This window comes from Heptranchias perlo, chromosome 1, assembly GCF_035084215.1.
Source record: "Heptranchias perlo isolate sHepPer1 chromosome 1, sHepPer1.hap1, whole genome shotgun sequence".
Classification (NCBI taxonomy): Eukaryota; Metazoa; Chordata; class Chondrichthyes; order Hexanchiformes; family Hexanchidae; genus Heptranchias; species Heptranchias perlo.
The window spans coordinates 144,705,821-144,720,255 of NC_090325.1; positions in this window are offsets into that span (position 1 = coordinate 144,705,821).

Below are 14,435 nucleotides of genomic sequence, written 5' to 3' on the forward strand. Positions count from 1 at the left end.
TGGGTGGATGGGTAAGGATGCGGCTAGTTGGGCAGAAGTAGTAGGTCACATATCTTTCTTCCTCCTCCCCCTCAGTGGGATCCTTCTTTGGATTATCTAGAGGAAAAGAGACATTATAATGTTATGTGGCTACTGTGATAGTTCTTCTATAGATTTGAAAGCTGCCCAATCATGTTTCTTGCTAGTGTGTTTGTGCTGCCAAAACATTATACAGGCAAGCATTAGATGGTCCAAACAAACCAGCAGTGGCCACTGGCCCGCCTACATCTCCATCCCCAACAGGTTAGGCTGCATGGCTCCTCAGGATCTCTAAGGCTTATCCCTCATGAGAGGTCAGAGGTCTGTGATTAGGAGTCCACCACCTACGAGCTGAGATTCCTGGTAGCTATGACCACCTTCTCCTGTGCGATAAAAGAGATGTAGATATAAGTATTGCAATGAAGGCTGGGCAGAGTCTTTTGTTACAACAAACATATAGCACTGGATTTTTATCTGCTATCCCACCCCAAATTGGACATGATAATGGCAGAAGTGGCGTGAAAATGAGACAATGAGGCCTTCCACCGCCTCTCCACCCTGACCTGGATTTCCTACGCCTACCCCTGTCAGGACTGCTGCCAGCCAGCCACCCCATCCCCGCCTACCCATGTACATTTTTCACCCTTCCACCCCTGTTACCGACACTCCATAGGAACAGCTGGTGGAAGGTGGGATAGGCCCAGAGTACTGACGGTAATGATCCCAGTAACCACAAATGGAGGGAGAGGGCCTAGTACAGGCCTTCTCTCTCCTTAATTTGACCCCCAATTAATTTTGTAGGTCTTAGTCTTTGCCAAGGCTTGTAAAGGCTGCAGCTCCTTCCTTCAGGAATTTCCTGTCCCTCTAAGATGCCTTTTCACTTCTTCTGGTGCTGTATTAGTGTCCCTGTTGCAGCACCACCTCATTCCCCCCGACGGCCCTGGCAGGCTCCCTCTTGGTGACTAGCCTGTCCCGCATGGTCAATGACCCCCAACCCAGGAAAATGAATAGGGAGCAGGGTAGAGTTGGAGGGGCAGGATAGAAATATGGCCCCACCACTACTCCACCTTAATGAGGAAGATCCAGCCCGTTAGGTTATAAGAGGGGCAGAAAGCAAAAAAGTACATTTGCTATGTGCTAGAGAGACTTGCTCATACATGGCACACTGACAGGGAAAGTTCATTTGTAGGTAGCAAATGAAACAGGATGGAAGAAGGGATCAAAGGTTCAGAGTACATCCCAGGAACACCTTGAGGGTAATGAGTGAAGGAGTGCCACATATATAAAGAGACTTCAAGGAAGGGCCAGTGGGAGCAGGTTGCCTATGTTGACTGCTTTGTTGAGGTCATTAAACTTCTTCCTGCACTGCACAGGTGTTCTGGGCTTCAAAGAGATAGCATTCCCTGCCACAGCCCTCCCTCCACAAAATGCATGCCACAAGCTCAGCAGGCCTTTGGTCGCCAACCCCAAACAGCCCATCCCTCAAGCTGCATTAGAAGGACAATCAGGTCAGACTCTCTGAGGTTTGTCACTCAGTTCTTAGATCCACCTACCATCCTTGTCACCGAGGTTGCCTGCCTCCTCCAGTGCCGACTCTCCTCCAGCTATTTTCTGTTCCCTCCCCATCTGACAACCATTCAAGGAACACATGGGGCCTAATTCCAGCCACTGCACATTTTAAAAAAAAAATATGATCCCTCCTTTCCCCAGCATACCTGTGGCATGCTGCAGGCTAGATTTACACAACCTGCACCCTTCTCGGTATTTAATGATCTAACTCCACAATTTACAGCAGCGTCAGCACCACAACATCATAGCAGCTGGAAGTACTGGCCCACCTCACTCCTGACAGCTCAATGGCACCATCAAAATTTCAGGCCCTTCCTGTTTGAATTTATTTTGCTGCACAGAAACTGATTATACATTTAGCAGACTGCACTAGATTGACTGAAGTGAACCTTCACCACACATGACTAAGAGAGTGTGAGGAGTATGTATATCTACTGGTCATGCTACCCACTGTGAAAGCTGCAAAGATTTTCTTTCTTGTATTCAACAGATTCTTACAGTCAGTACCCTGTCTGACCCTATGCATTACCATTAGCTCATTCTGTGAAGAAATATCTACTTTCTCAGGAGAAAACACTGTATTGCACACAACTAGAATTCATTATTGTACTGGCTCAAAAAAGTACCACCATCTAAATCCATGTGGCTGAGACTCTAACCTTAGATAAAATTACTTATGCTCTTAGATTGTGCCTTCCTCAATTTGAGAAGTTCTGGGAGCTACTCACAGAAGATAAATAAATACATATACATTTTATACCATATCTGGCTTAGCTGGGCAACTGATAAGCTACGAGGACTCCAATGGGGATTGATTCTTTCCTTCTGGTTGGAATTTTTGTTGCGTTCTGAGGGTGATGCACCTTCCATTTCTATTTTAACATGTGTCCTTGTACTGATGTATTGCTATATGATTTTATTCCCCTTTGACTATACCCATAGCTGGTATACGTTATGATTCTGAAATAAACATGAAAAACTCCTTAATTTTTTAAGTTAAAAAAGAATAATGATTCTTTAAAGTGTTTTTGGAGCCATACAAAAAAAATATTTGGCTTAGCAGTGTTGTAGAAACAGGTTCTCTGCTATACTGGTAATCATGGAGAGTAAATATTGCATCAAAGGTCGTGGGACATCATGAGTGTTTACTGTATTTGGACAAAATATACAGCTTTATTTAGAAAAGATATAGGCACTAACAAATACATTTGATAAAAAAGGCAGGTGCAACATAAACAATGTAAAAAGTTACAATAACCACATACAGCATAAATGAGATTCTGATAGTCATCACTAAGACAGAAAGTGTTATGGGTTGAAATTGTTTTCGGCACATTTTTGGGCCTGAAATGGGCGCCCCAACTGGGTGGCCTGAGGCTGGCCCGAAATTGGGTCTCGGGATTCATTGATATTAATTGGGTGCGCTGTCGTGCATCCACATAAAGCTTGCCCATTTGCAGAAAATAAATATCAGGCCGCTTACCTTGCCAGCAGCAGCGCCATGGTATGTTCCGGGGGGAGTGGAGCGGCAATGAGGGGCTCTCGGGATATTGTGGAGTCAGGGAAGCACTCCTGCTCCTCCTGGCTCCATAGGAACGTTTATTTTTAAAAACTTACCTTTTGGTGGCAATCGCTGCTTAGGCCACAGCAACCGCTTTAGAATTCTGAGTGGAAAAGGCCTGGCTCCTACTCCACTCAATCTAAACCAATTTCTCCAAGGGGACCTAAATCAGGTGTTAGGCCCTTCATTTACATATGTGACGGGCCCATCGCTTGTTTTATGTGGCTGCCTGGATGCCTGCAGATGGGGTGTGGGACGTTGCGCCCCAAAATTGTTCCTTTTTGACCTTGTTTTCCATCTGGAAAATCGGCAAGAGGACCAATTTCTAACCGTTAATCTCTCACTCCTTGACAATATGCCCTCCTACAGTAGACAGTTGCTATCGAGTAATTTCTGTTACTAGACCACACTGTGTAGGAATTCTTAATACAACTCATGTAGTGTGCAGAAAGCCATATAAATTTGTTTTTAATTTGCACATTCAAGTATGGTATGGCAGGATTATCGTATTTAGGCAGCTACTGAATAATAATGCTTTAATTGCTTCTTTGAAAAAGTGAGAATTAATCTATACTAACAATTGAAAACATATTTCAATGGTACAATCAAGAGAAAACTAGAAAAAAAGGCTATCATGATCAGATCCCATGTTAATCTCTTTTGATGTGTTTCTTACACTTACTCCTATTGTTCTACTACCCTTTCCTCTCCAAGATCATCACGATCTTTTCTATACTACTGCTATTTTTGCAAGACCATCTCCACTCACTGCCACCCTTTCTCGCCTCTGAGTCAGAATGTTGTGGGTTCAAGCCTCACTCCAGGACTTTAGCACAAAATCTAGGCTCATATTTCAGTGCAGTACAAGTGGATGCTTCAATGCTTGAATTGCTGTCTTTTGGATGAGACGTGAAGCCGTGGCCAACCTGTCTGTTTAAGTGAACATAAAATGGTCTTGACCCTACAAGGCCTTTTCCATGCTATGTCTGCAACCTTCTCTAGTCCTTCATTCCACTTGCACCCTCAATTCTTCTGACTCTGGCATTCTGTAAATCTCCTTTTCCTCTGCTCCACTATTGGTGATGAAGCCTTCAATCACCATGCCCCAGCCCTATGGAACTATTTTCCTAAGGTCCTCCACATCACTATCAGCTTTCAAAAACATCCTCAAAATCTACCTTTTCAATTGTTCTTTTGGCCACCTCCCCCAACCCTCTTCCAAAACTTCTGCACAAGGAGGTATTTAAGTGCAATTTATTGTTGTTAACATTATGCTTTAGAATATTAAGGCCAAGTCCACACTATATTGCACTTTAGTATATCACATTCTTTACAAAAAAAGTCCTTTGATCCTTGTATTTTAATCAAATTTGAACAAAACTAGAAAGCCAATTGTCTATATGCTATAGTTGACTGAAGTACTTTTTACATCACTGTTTTTATTCAGTTGTTCTTTGCTGCTTTCTCATCTTTTTCTTTCTCCATTCATGTAAACATTCAAATTCATGGACTTTCATACAATGATATGACCACGTGAAAGGACAAGTCGCTGCTATAGCTTTTGTTGCCAGTATTGTTTTCAGTAGAATTAAATTGCATGAGTCTAGACTATCACGCCATTCCTTAGACAAATTTATTGATGACTCAGGTGGTTCTGCAACCTATGCAAACAAGTATAAATGAACCACATTCTGAAATGACAAGTGATTCGGAAGTTTATTGTCCCCTTTACTAACATGTTATTAATAATGAATCCATTGCAAACTGTATACTTTGTTTTCTAAAGCATGTATGAGGGAACATTCAATAAATACTACTGCCATGCTTCTGAAAAATGGGGAAATCATTAGGAACAAATAACCACACAAGCAAAGTTAAGCTGTAAAGAAAATATCTGACAGTCGACCTGTATGTTAAGTATTAGAGTTAATCTTGTGTCTTTTTGTTTATTTAGACCAATGTTATTATGCTGTTGGGGTGCTTTGCAATATATCCGAGCATGATTCATCTTTTTTTGTGTAACAGTTTGGTTGACTGTTTTGGTTTGTGATTCCCCATGGATAATTCCAGCATGCTGATGAACATCCCTATTCATATATTCTCTGTACAAGATCTCTTCAGGGAAACCAAAGATGCTATTTGCATACTGAATTGGTTTAGGCACCTGCCAACTGAGTACATGTTTGCATGCCTAAAACTCTTTTAATCTTTACAAACCAGATGTTGGACTCATTTAATCAATTGGATAAAACCAATTTTTAAAGATTTTAAAAATCATTTAACTCAAGCCTGTATAATTTTCCTTTTATTCACATTAATTTCTTATATAATATTTGTAAGTACTATGCAATAATCAAATCTGACAAATGCACAAAAAATTTGCATATCTATCTAACGTTAGCACTTTACACTTATATACTTGGGCATTTTGGAGGAGAAAAATTGCATCTAATTGAAGAACTGTTTTAAGATCATTTTTGTGTTATATTCGATGATTCTCTAGCTATGTTTTTCAATGAGTATTACTGTTGAATAATATCATAAAAGAAACAGGAAGAAATTAAAACAGACCTGTTAATTCAACATCCCTGTTTTAAAAGTAGTATTTGACTCCAGCACAAAACACAAGCAAATAGGATTACAGCTACATTATAGTCGTGGGGATGACATTGGTTTTCGGTGGTAGTGCAAAACAGGCGATTGCAAATCGCCTGCCCGTTTGACACCCCATCTGATTTTTTTTTTCCATTGAAATGTGTTCTGGGTTACCGCTGAAGACCAATTTCACCCCCATAATACTGTCAGACAGAATTTTAAGCATGTAAATTCATTCACAGGTCTAACTTAACCTTAGTATTCATGAAAAGAATCCTCCCATTCAAATACATGCATTTAAGTCTCTCAATAAAGGCATACTTAAGGTATACAATTAATGCCAGGATTATAAAGAGTTATCAGTTTTTTTAGGTTTGCCTATTCTTCTTGTGTCAAATCAATTCATTCCAGTATGGTGTGAAATGCTCCTGTAGAGGGTTCATTTATCCAAAGCTTTTCCTGATAATACATATAAAGGTGGTATTGCTATTGACTGCTATTTGAGGAGTACTTGTGATTTCAATTAAATTTTGCCCTTATATTGTTCATATTAATTACTTTGAATGCAATTTTCTTATATAAATTTAATTACATTTTTGACAATTTTTTTCTCTAGTCTCTTCTATGACTGTGCTGTAACTTCAAGGTACTGTGAAATTGAAATAAGATTTTGCTTACAAAGAATTGCATTTTCTAACTGTTGAAGGTTTATTTTTAATTCAGGAATAAATCAAGATGGGTAATTGATTATTGTAAGGTATAATAAGTTAGGTGTAATGTAAAGTATTTGATACAAAATTCAGTGTTGGGACAATAAAGGGGAGTTTTATTTCACAAATTCAAATTTTAATGTTATCTTGTCCCCTGAAATCAATGGGATAGATTTTCAACTTGTGGCACAGGCATTAAACTGGCATTGTGGATCAGTGCCCATTATAGAAACCACCTGATTTCCATTTCCATTGACTTCAATGGAATGAGAATCGAGCAGTTCCTGTAACAGGCGGCAATTCCGCCAGGCCAGTTTAACACCCGGACAGGAAGCTGAAAATCTACCCCAATAATTCAAACAGCTTAGTTGACTAAATGAATAAACATTGATTTTTCAGTTGCAGTGCTGTTTTGTCAATTATAATTTCTTGTTAATTTCATAACATATAAATACTTTCTGTCAGAAGTATCTGGTTTAATGCTACAGATGTATCTGTTAAAAAAATTTAAAATAAATGAAGGGATCTTCATTCAATCAGTTTCTACAACACTTTGATCTTGCAGTGTGGCTGTAATTTTGAAGCTAATAGTTGATTACATTGCATAATAATCAGTTACATTATGAAACATCTGTTATAAGTACAAATAGTTGGCTGAGATGATAGATTCTGAGCACAGTAAAGTGAGCTCATCATCTTCCAAACAAAGCATACTTGAGCATAGTCATAAATGCTTTAGAAAACTCTTTGCACAAATGACATAGCTTTCTGCTTACACAAATGAATTTGCCTGACGTTTTCTCACTTTCAATATATATCTTTTTACATTCACATTTTTATGTATTTTCTGTACCTAAAACTTAAACCGCTTTATACAAATCATTATTTTTGAAAGTTTTTGTTATGAGGTCATGTTATCTTCCCACTAACTGCTTTGCTTTTCATTCTGGAAAAGTACAAAAATGTACAGTAATTCTTCAAGTCAAATTTATTCGTAAGTTGTCACAGCTGCAGTTTTACAGGAATTCACTTTATATTTTGATATCAGAATGCTTACTATATTGCATTTTCCAATCAATTGTCACATTGTAAGAATAATTTTAATACATTTTGATGGAAAAGCGAAAGCACCGAACAGTCATTCGTGATGCTTCATATTACTCCATATGTATGCATCTACAGTATATGCATAAAAATGTGTCAGCTACAGAAACAAAAGGGAAGCAATTTTTGACAGAAACCTTTAGCTATATGTGCTGAATTTGGAACAGTGAAAGTGATAAATGCAAATTGAAAATGTTTTTAATTTTTGAATTTCTGTGCATCTAAAATATTCACTTGTCTCATATTTATACATTTAAATGAACTATACAGTTTTGTCCCAATTATAGTAAATAGTATGCCTTTCTTGTTTTCACCATGTTGTCTTGCAAAGATTACAACAAAGGTTACAAAGAAAGAACAAAGGCAGCTTTGCAAATTGTACTTGTCATGTCTAGTGGTTTCCTAAATGTCATTAAAGCCTCATAAGGTTCAGCTTCCATGTATTAAGAAATAGTGTGGCTGTTACTTATTTTAGGGAAATTTCAGGGCATTAAGACAAGCTGTTAGTGCGCACAGAAGCTGTGTTTTGGCTGTAATGCCCTCTGGCTCTGCTGCCAGTCTCATCTCTCAGATCAGAGCCATAAGCCAGACTGATCTCGAATACCAATCACCTAGCCCAGAACTAGTCCTTTGAGTTCTCTTTAGCATCTACTCCTTCTGCCAGTGTCCTCTTCAGCTGCTTGCTTTCCGTCTGAAGTTGACAACAAAGACATCCTTAGGGTCTTTATTGATGTAAGCCCTGCTCTTGATGTTGTTGCATGTTTTTTTGTACCTTAAAGTTACACTACTTATATATTCCACTAGCACAATATTTGCACACCACAAGTCAAAGAAAAAAGTGAAGCTTTTCATGTTAGGTTATATATTACAAGTCTGTTTATGCAATCGTGCTTTTTTAAAAATTATAACTCTCATCTGTATTCCGTCTGCATAAAGAATAAACCTGAAAACAACTTTGCAATTTAGTGACCAAGTTGTTACTTTTTTACCTAAATTAGCTTGAACTGCCACTTTAAATATTAAATCATAGCTGTACAGGATCGACGAGTGTGGAATTTCTATCATCTGCAAACTTTTGAACAGTTCCTGCCCTCTGTGATAGCAAGTTTTAAAAAGGGAAATCTCCAAAGAGCTAATTAGTTCTGGATTGGAATACAAGCATGAACAGAGCTGCACATATACCAGATAACCACAAGGACCTGGCCAAAGCAGATAGATATCAAAGACATGACTGTACATTAGCAGTAACCTTAGGCTGCTCGCTGACAGGGACAATCAAAAGCTTATAAACATGGTGCTGAATGACAGCTACTACCACAGGGTCTCAGAAGGGTATGAGACCTTTGCCAAATGAGCTAATCTCACAATTGACAGCTGCCGTAGGACAGAGACGGACAGTCTGCAGATTAGAGAAAGCTTGTGTAAATAGATCAAATAGAGTGGAGTGAAGTTTATATTGAAATAAAGTGACAGTAAGTTACTCCAAAACATCAACATTCAAATGATCCTATCTTCCTATTAAATGTAGAAAACGGTTGGGTTGGAGTATCATAATCGAGCAGATCTGATGATTTCATGGGCCACAAGAGTGACGCTAGACCTGAGTATGTAGTCATCAGTAACCCAAGATTGTATTATAGCTCATATCTTGTTCCAACCTGTTATTTATGCACTATATATGCAAACAGAAAAAATGTACTGACTGCTTTGTGTATATTATACAAAATTAATTGGCTTCACTCCTTAGTCATGTCCTTATTGTTGTGTGGATGCTTTTGAGGGCATTTTGGGGGCGAAATTAGTCTTTGATGGTAGCACAAAATGGATGCTGGCGAATCAGCAGCCTGTTTTACACCACACCCAATTTTCTTTTTAATTGTAGTCATTGTTATTGCCCATTCTGCACTACCACCAAAGACCAATTTTACCCCCTTTGACTGACTACCCACAGTTGTCATAAGAACATAAGAACACAAGAAATAGGAGCAGGAGTAGGCCAATCGGCCCCTCGAGCCTGCTCCGCCATTATATAAGATCATGGCTGATCTGATCCTAACCTCAAATCTAAATTCATGTCCAATTTCCTGCCCGCTCCCCGTAACCCCTAATTCCCTTTACTTCTAGGAAACTGTCTATTTCTGTTTTAAATTTATTTAATGATGTAGCTTCCACAGCTTCCTGGGGCAGCAAATTCCACAGACCTACCACCCTCTGAGTGAAGAAGTTTCTCCTCATCTCAGTTTTGAAAGAGCAGCCCCTTATTCTAAGATTATGCCCCCTAGTTCTAGTTTCACCCATCCTTGGGAACATCCTTACCGCATCCACCCAATCAAGCCCCTTCACAATCTTATATGTTTCAATAAGATCGCCTCTCAATCTTCTGAACTCCAATGAGTAGAGTCCTAATCTACTCAACCTCTCCTCATATGTCCACCCCCTCATCCCCGGGATTAACCGAGTGAACCTTCTTTGTACTGCCTCGAGAGCAAGTATGTCTTTTCTTAAGTATGGACACCAAAACTGTATGCAGTATTCCAGGTGCGGTCTCACCAATACCTTATATAACTGCAGCAATACCTCCCTGTTTTTATATTCTATCCCCCTAGCAATAAAAGCCAACATTCCGTTGGCCTTCTTGATCACCTGCTGCACCTGCATGCTAACTTTTTGATTTTCTTGCACTAGGACCCCCAGATCCCTTTGTACTGCAGTACTTTCCAGTTTCTTGCCATTAAGATAATAACTTGCTCTCTGATTTTTCCTGCCAAAGTGCATAACCTTACATTTTCCAATATTGTATTGCATCTGCCAAATCTCCGCCCACTCACCCAGCCTGTCTATATCCCCTTGTAGGTTTTTTATGTCCTCCTCACTCTGTACTTTCCCTCCCATCTTTGTATCATCTGCAAACTTTGATATGTTACACTCGGTCCCCTCCTCCAAATCGTTAATATAGATTGTAAAGAGTTGGGGACCCAGCACCGACCCCTGCGGAACACCACTGACTACTGGTTGCCAGTCCGAGAATGAACCATTTATCCCAACTCTCTGCTTCCTGTTAGATAACCAATCCTCCACCCATGCCAGAATATTACCCCCAATCCAGTGATTCTTTATCTTGAGCAATAATCTTTTATGTGGCACCTTGTCCTAAACTTCTGACTGGGCTTCAATAAAATTGTCTGGTTTCGATCACCATTTTAAAGTTTTTTTTTATCAGGCATTAGCATTCCTGAGGTTGAGATGTTGGCTGTCTACCTTAGGCTTCTGGTTTCATTGTATAAATTGTACCATACTGTTGCAGTTGGAGGTACTGGTCTAAAATTTGGACTAAGGAACTTTTTTGAAGCAATGTAGAAGGAGCTTTACAGTGTATCCAGCCTGCATTATACTTGACCTGAGTGTGTGACACAGACACTAAATATAAAATGTGAAAGTAGTCTAATCCCAACATTTAAAACCCTCACTTTGATGAGCACAACATTTTCTATTTCCTTTCCTCAACAAAAAAGTAAACATTTTTATGCTGTGATGTCAGAAATTACTTTTTTGCGCACATTTTTTGAGTAACATTTCTTGTGCCTGTTAGCTACACTGTGACTGTCATGCCTGTCTGTCAGTGATCTTCTTCCTCATTAGTTAACTGTCTTTTATTCCTGATTGGTTAACTCTCTATGTATTTCTCCTTTCTCATTGATTATTTTCTAATTTCATTATTCATAAATCATATTTGTGTGAACTTTTCACCTGGTCACATTCTACCAAAAATAATCTACTCAAACACATTTAGCACATGAAAATCCCCCAAGATACAGCCGATATGCTAGTTCTTCACCAATCCACTAAATGCCTCCAAAAATAACATTTGTCACATAATGTGGGAACATTTAGAAAAATAAAACAAATTTATCCAGAAAGTTGAGTCCAACAACCAACCCTGTCACCATCCCACAAACAGCACTATGCATCCCACCGAGGTCCCTGAACATCCTCCCATCTCATCATGTTTCATGGGGGGTCATTTTCAACTTCGCTATCTGGGTGGTGAAACAAAAATCAGTCGGGTTCTATAAAGGGTGGGTAGTCCACTCCAGATTATTGCCCCGGGGGCAAAATTCAAAACTACCCCCATGTCCTTCGCCCAGAAAATAGACTCCCACATTCAAAGGTCGGATGTAAACAATGAAATGCACATGTGCTGGAGTTCACCTCTGATAGACTATTCTCTTTGGGACAGATGATAAGTGAAGTCTATTTGTGGTCAAAGCAGGTCCAAGCTTTGGTTCTGTCAACCTGCACCTAAACTCTCTCGACCTGGGTATATGGGATGTGTCCCTATTGGGAGAAAGTATGCATTCCATATCAGCCAAATAGAAATTTTACTTATGTAGATTTATCAGTAGATTAGACTGGAGACTCTGAAACAGGGTAATAGATTTCTGCACATGTCAGACACCCAGCTAACCAAAAATAAAAACTTTGATTAATGAACTATCGGCCATATTTATTTATTTCAATGGCACTGCAACCCAGGAAACAGAGAGCAAAGAGGGAGAGGCAGATACTGTTGGGGAGTGGGGAGGGGGAAGGGAAAGGGAAAGGACAAGATGAGGGGAAGAGGAAAAAAAAGAAACACTGTTAGAGTGGAGGAAAAGAGATAGATAGAGAGAAAAAATATTCCGAGATTGAGGAAAGGAGGGAACGAAATCTATTTGGAGACCAGGTTGAGGGGAGAACAGAGAGTGAGGGATCTTGTTGGAGTAATAGCCCATTCGGTGGGGGGGTTAGATAAACCCTGTTAAGTATGGTGGGTGAGCAAGGAGCTAGAGGAAGATATACTCTGTTGAGGAAGGGTGATCCATTTGTGAGGGGGGAAAGGGGCACCTGTTCAATGGGGGGGGGCGGGTGGAGTGTGTGAGGAAAGGGAGCATCTGTGGCTCTGCTAGGAATGTGAGGAAAAGTTGCTGTTGGGACTTCATGGGCCCATTTATTTATCCAGATCCTCACTGTGATCAACTAGTATTGAGTCATTGTGAAAGGTAATATAATAGTATTCCTTTGTTATGCAAACTGAAATATGGGTATACTATGGGGGTGATTTTAGGAGGCAAATGCGGGTGCATTGGGGGCGGGGGGGCTCCGAAAATCATGCAAATCCCATCCGCGTTCAGAAGCCGGCTCCAACCCGCAGCTTCCAAGTTTCCCAGGGACCCACCTGTGTGCACCCGGGTGACACGAAAATGAAAGTCCCGCTGGCTTTAATTGCAGATGACAGTTAAACAGCCAAATGTACCTCATTGAGGTATTTAAGGCACTTTACCTATGACAGATGAAGTGATTAGAAAGATTTTTAACTTACCTGGGCGGCTTGCCCACCGCTTCTGATTCACGCCTGTGAAGGACCAGATCAGGGAAAAAGAAACAAAATAAATTAAATTAAAAACCATGCAATGAAGTGAAAACACTAAATGCACCTACCTTTGAAACCTGCTCCAATGTCCGATGTCTCCTGCTCCAATGTCCCCCTCTTCACCCTCCCGATGTCCCCCCAATCTTACCCTCCCGATCTTCCCACCTCCCCCCCGATCTTCCCCTCTCCACCCCGATCTTCCCCTCTCCCTCCCCGATCTTCCCTTCTCCCCCCCCACTCCCGCCCCGGTCTTCCAGTCCAGCGCAGATGACATCTGGCTCTCTCTCTTTCCCTCGCGTTGCAGCTCCTGATAACAGCCAGCCTGTGTGATCACGTCGGAAATGGTAAGTTTGGTTCATGCGGGTTTACCACACGCCCAATCGCGCTCCCCCTCCCCCGCTGCCATCCCGCCTCCCCACTAATATCGAGGCCATCAGCTCTGATTTTCATTATTAATGATGTAAGATCTAAGCTCCAGACATGAATTAAATTTTATTCCATTTTAACAGTAATTATTTTAGCAGGCTACACATTATTAATCCAACAATATTAACAGCTGGTTTTAGAAGTTGTAATAAAGGGATTAAGATAAACCCACGTCTTAAGGTTATTATTCATAATTAATATACACCATTAATATCATTAGTCCGTAACCCTTTCATTAATACAAACCTGATTTGAATAAAATATCCTTTGGAAGTTTTACATTTATATTATTGAATCCACAATGAAAACACTAAAATGAGATTCTAATTTAGAGATCTGAGATATTTGTTAGCCTGGTGGGTATAAAATAAGACTTTGGGTGGAGGGGACAGTAGCAAATCAGCCACCCATTATACACCCTGTCCAATTTTCCTTTCCATTAACTTCCTTTGCACCTCCACCAAAATTGAATTTCACCTCCTATGTTTTTAATAGACCTTAGTTGATAAGTTTTGACAAATTCTTCTGCAAACAAATTTGTAGTTCCTAAGCTCTTAGAAGTTGATTCAAGAAGGGGATTGGCAGAAACCTAGAAAAAGTTCATCCATGCATTTCAGGACTGAAGCCTGACATGATGGGCTGAATTCTCTTCTGCAATCCTGCCTGAAATCAGGCTAGTTAGCAGTGGAGAATGAGGGGAAATTAGACCTGCCATCGTCTCACCTCCCGACTGTAATCCCTTCCCCCCTGCCACACCCACCAGAACTGCTGCTGGCCGCTTTTTTCTTCCCCTGCTGCATATTATTGATGGCGATGGGATTGAACAGCAGATTTCCCTCCTGTTCACCTGTGTTACCACCACTTCCTAGAGCCACCGTGGGGAAAGTGGCATTAGGCCCTGGGAAGCAGCAGTTATGACCCCGACGAGCTCCCATGGAGGGAGAGACTTGTAATAGCCTCCTCTTCGCTCCCCCACCATTCCCATTCCAACCCCAATGACTTACCTGCTCAGGGCTCTAGTCACGGCCAAGACCTTCAGTTG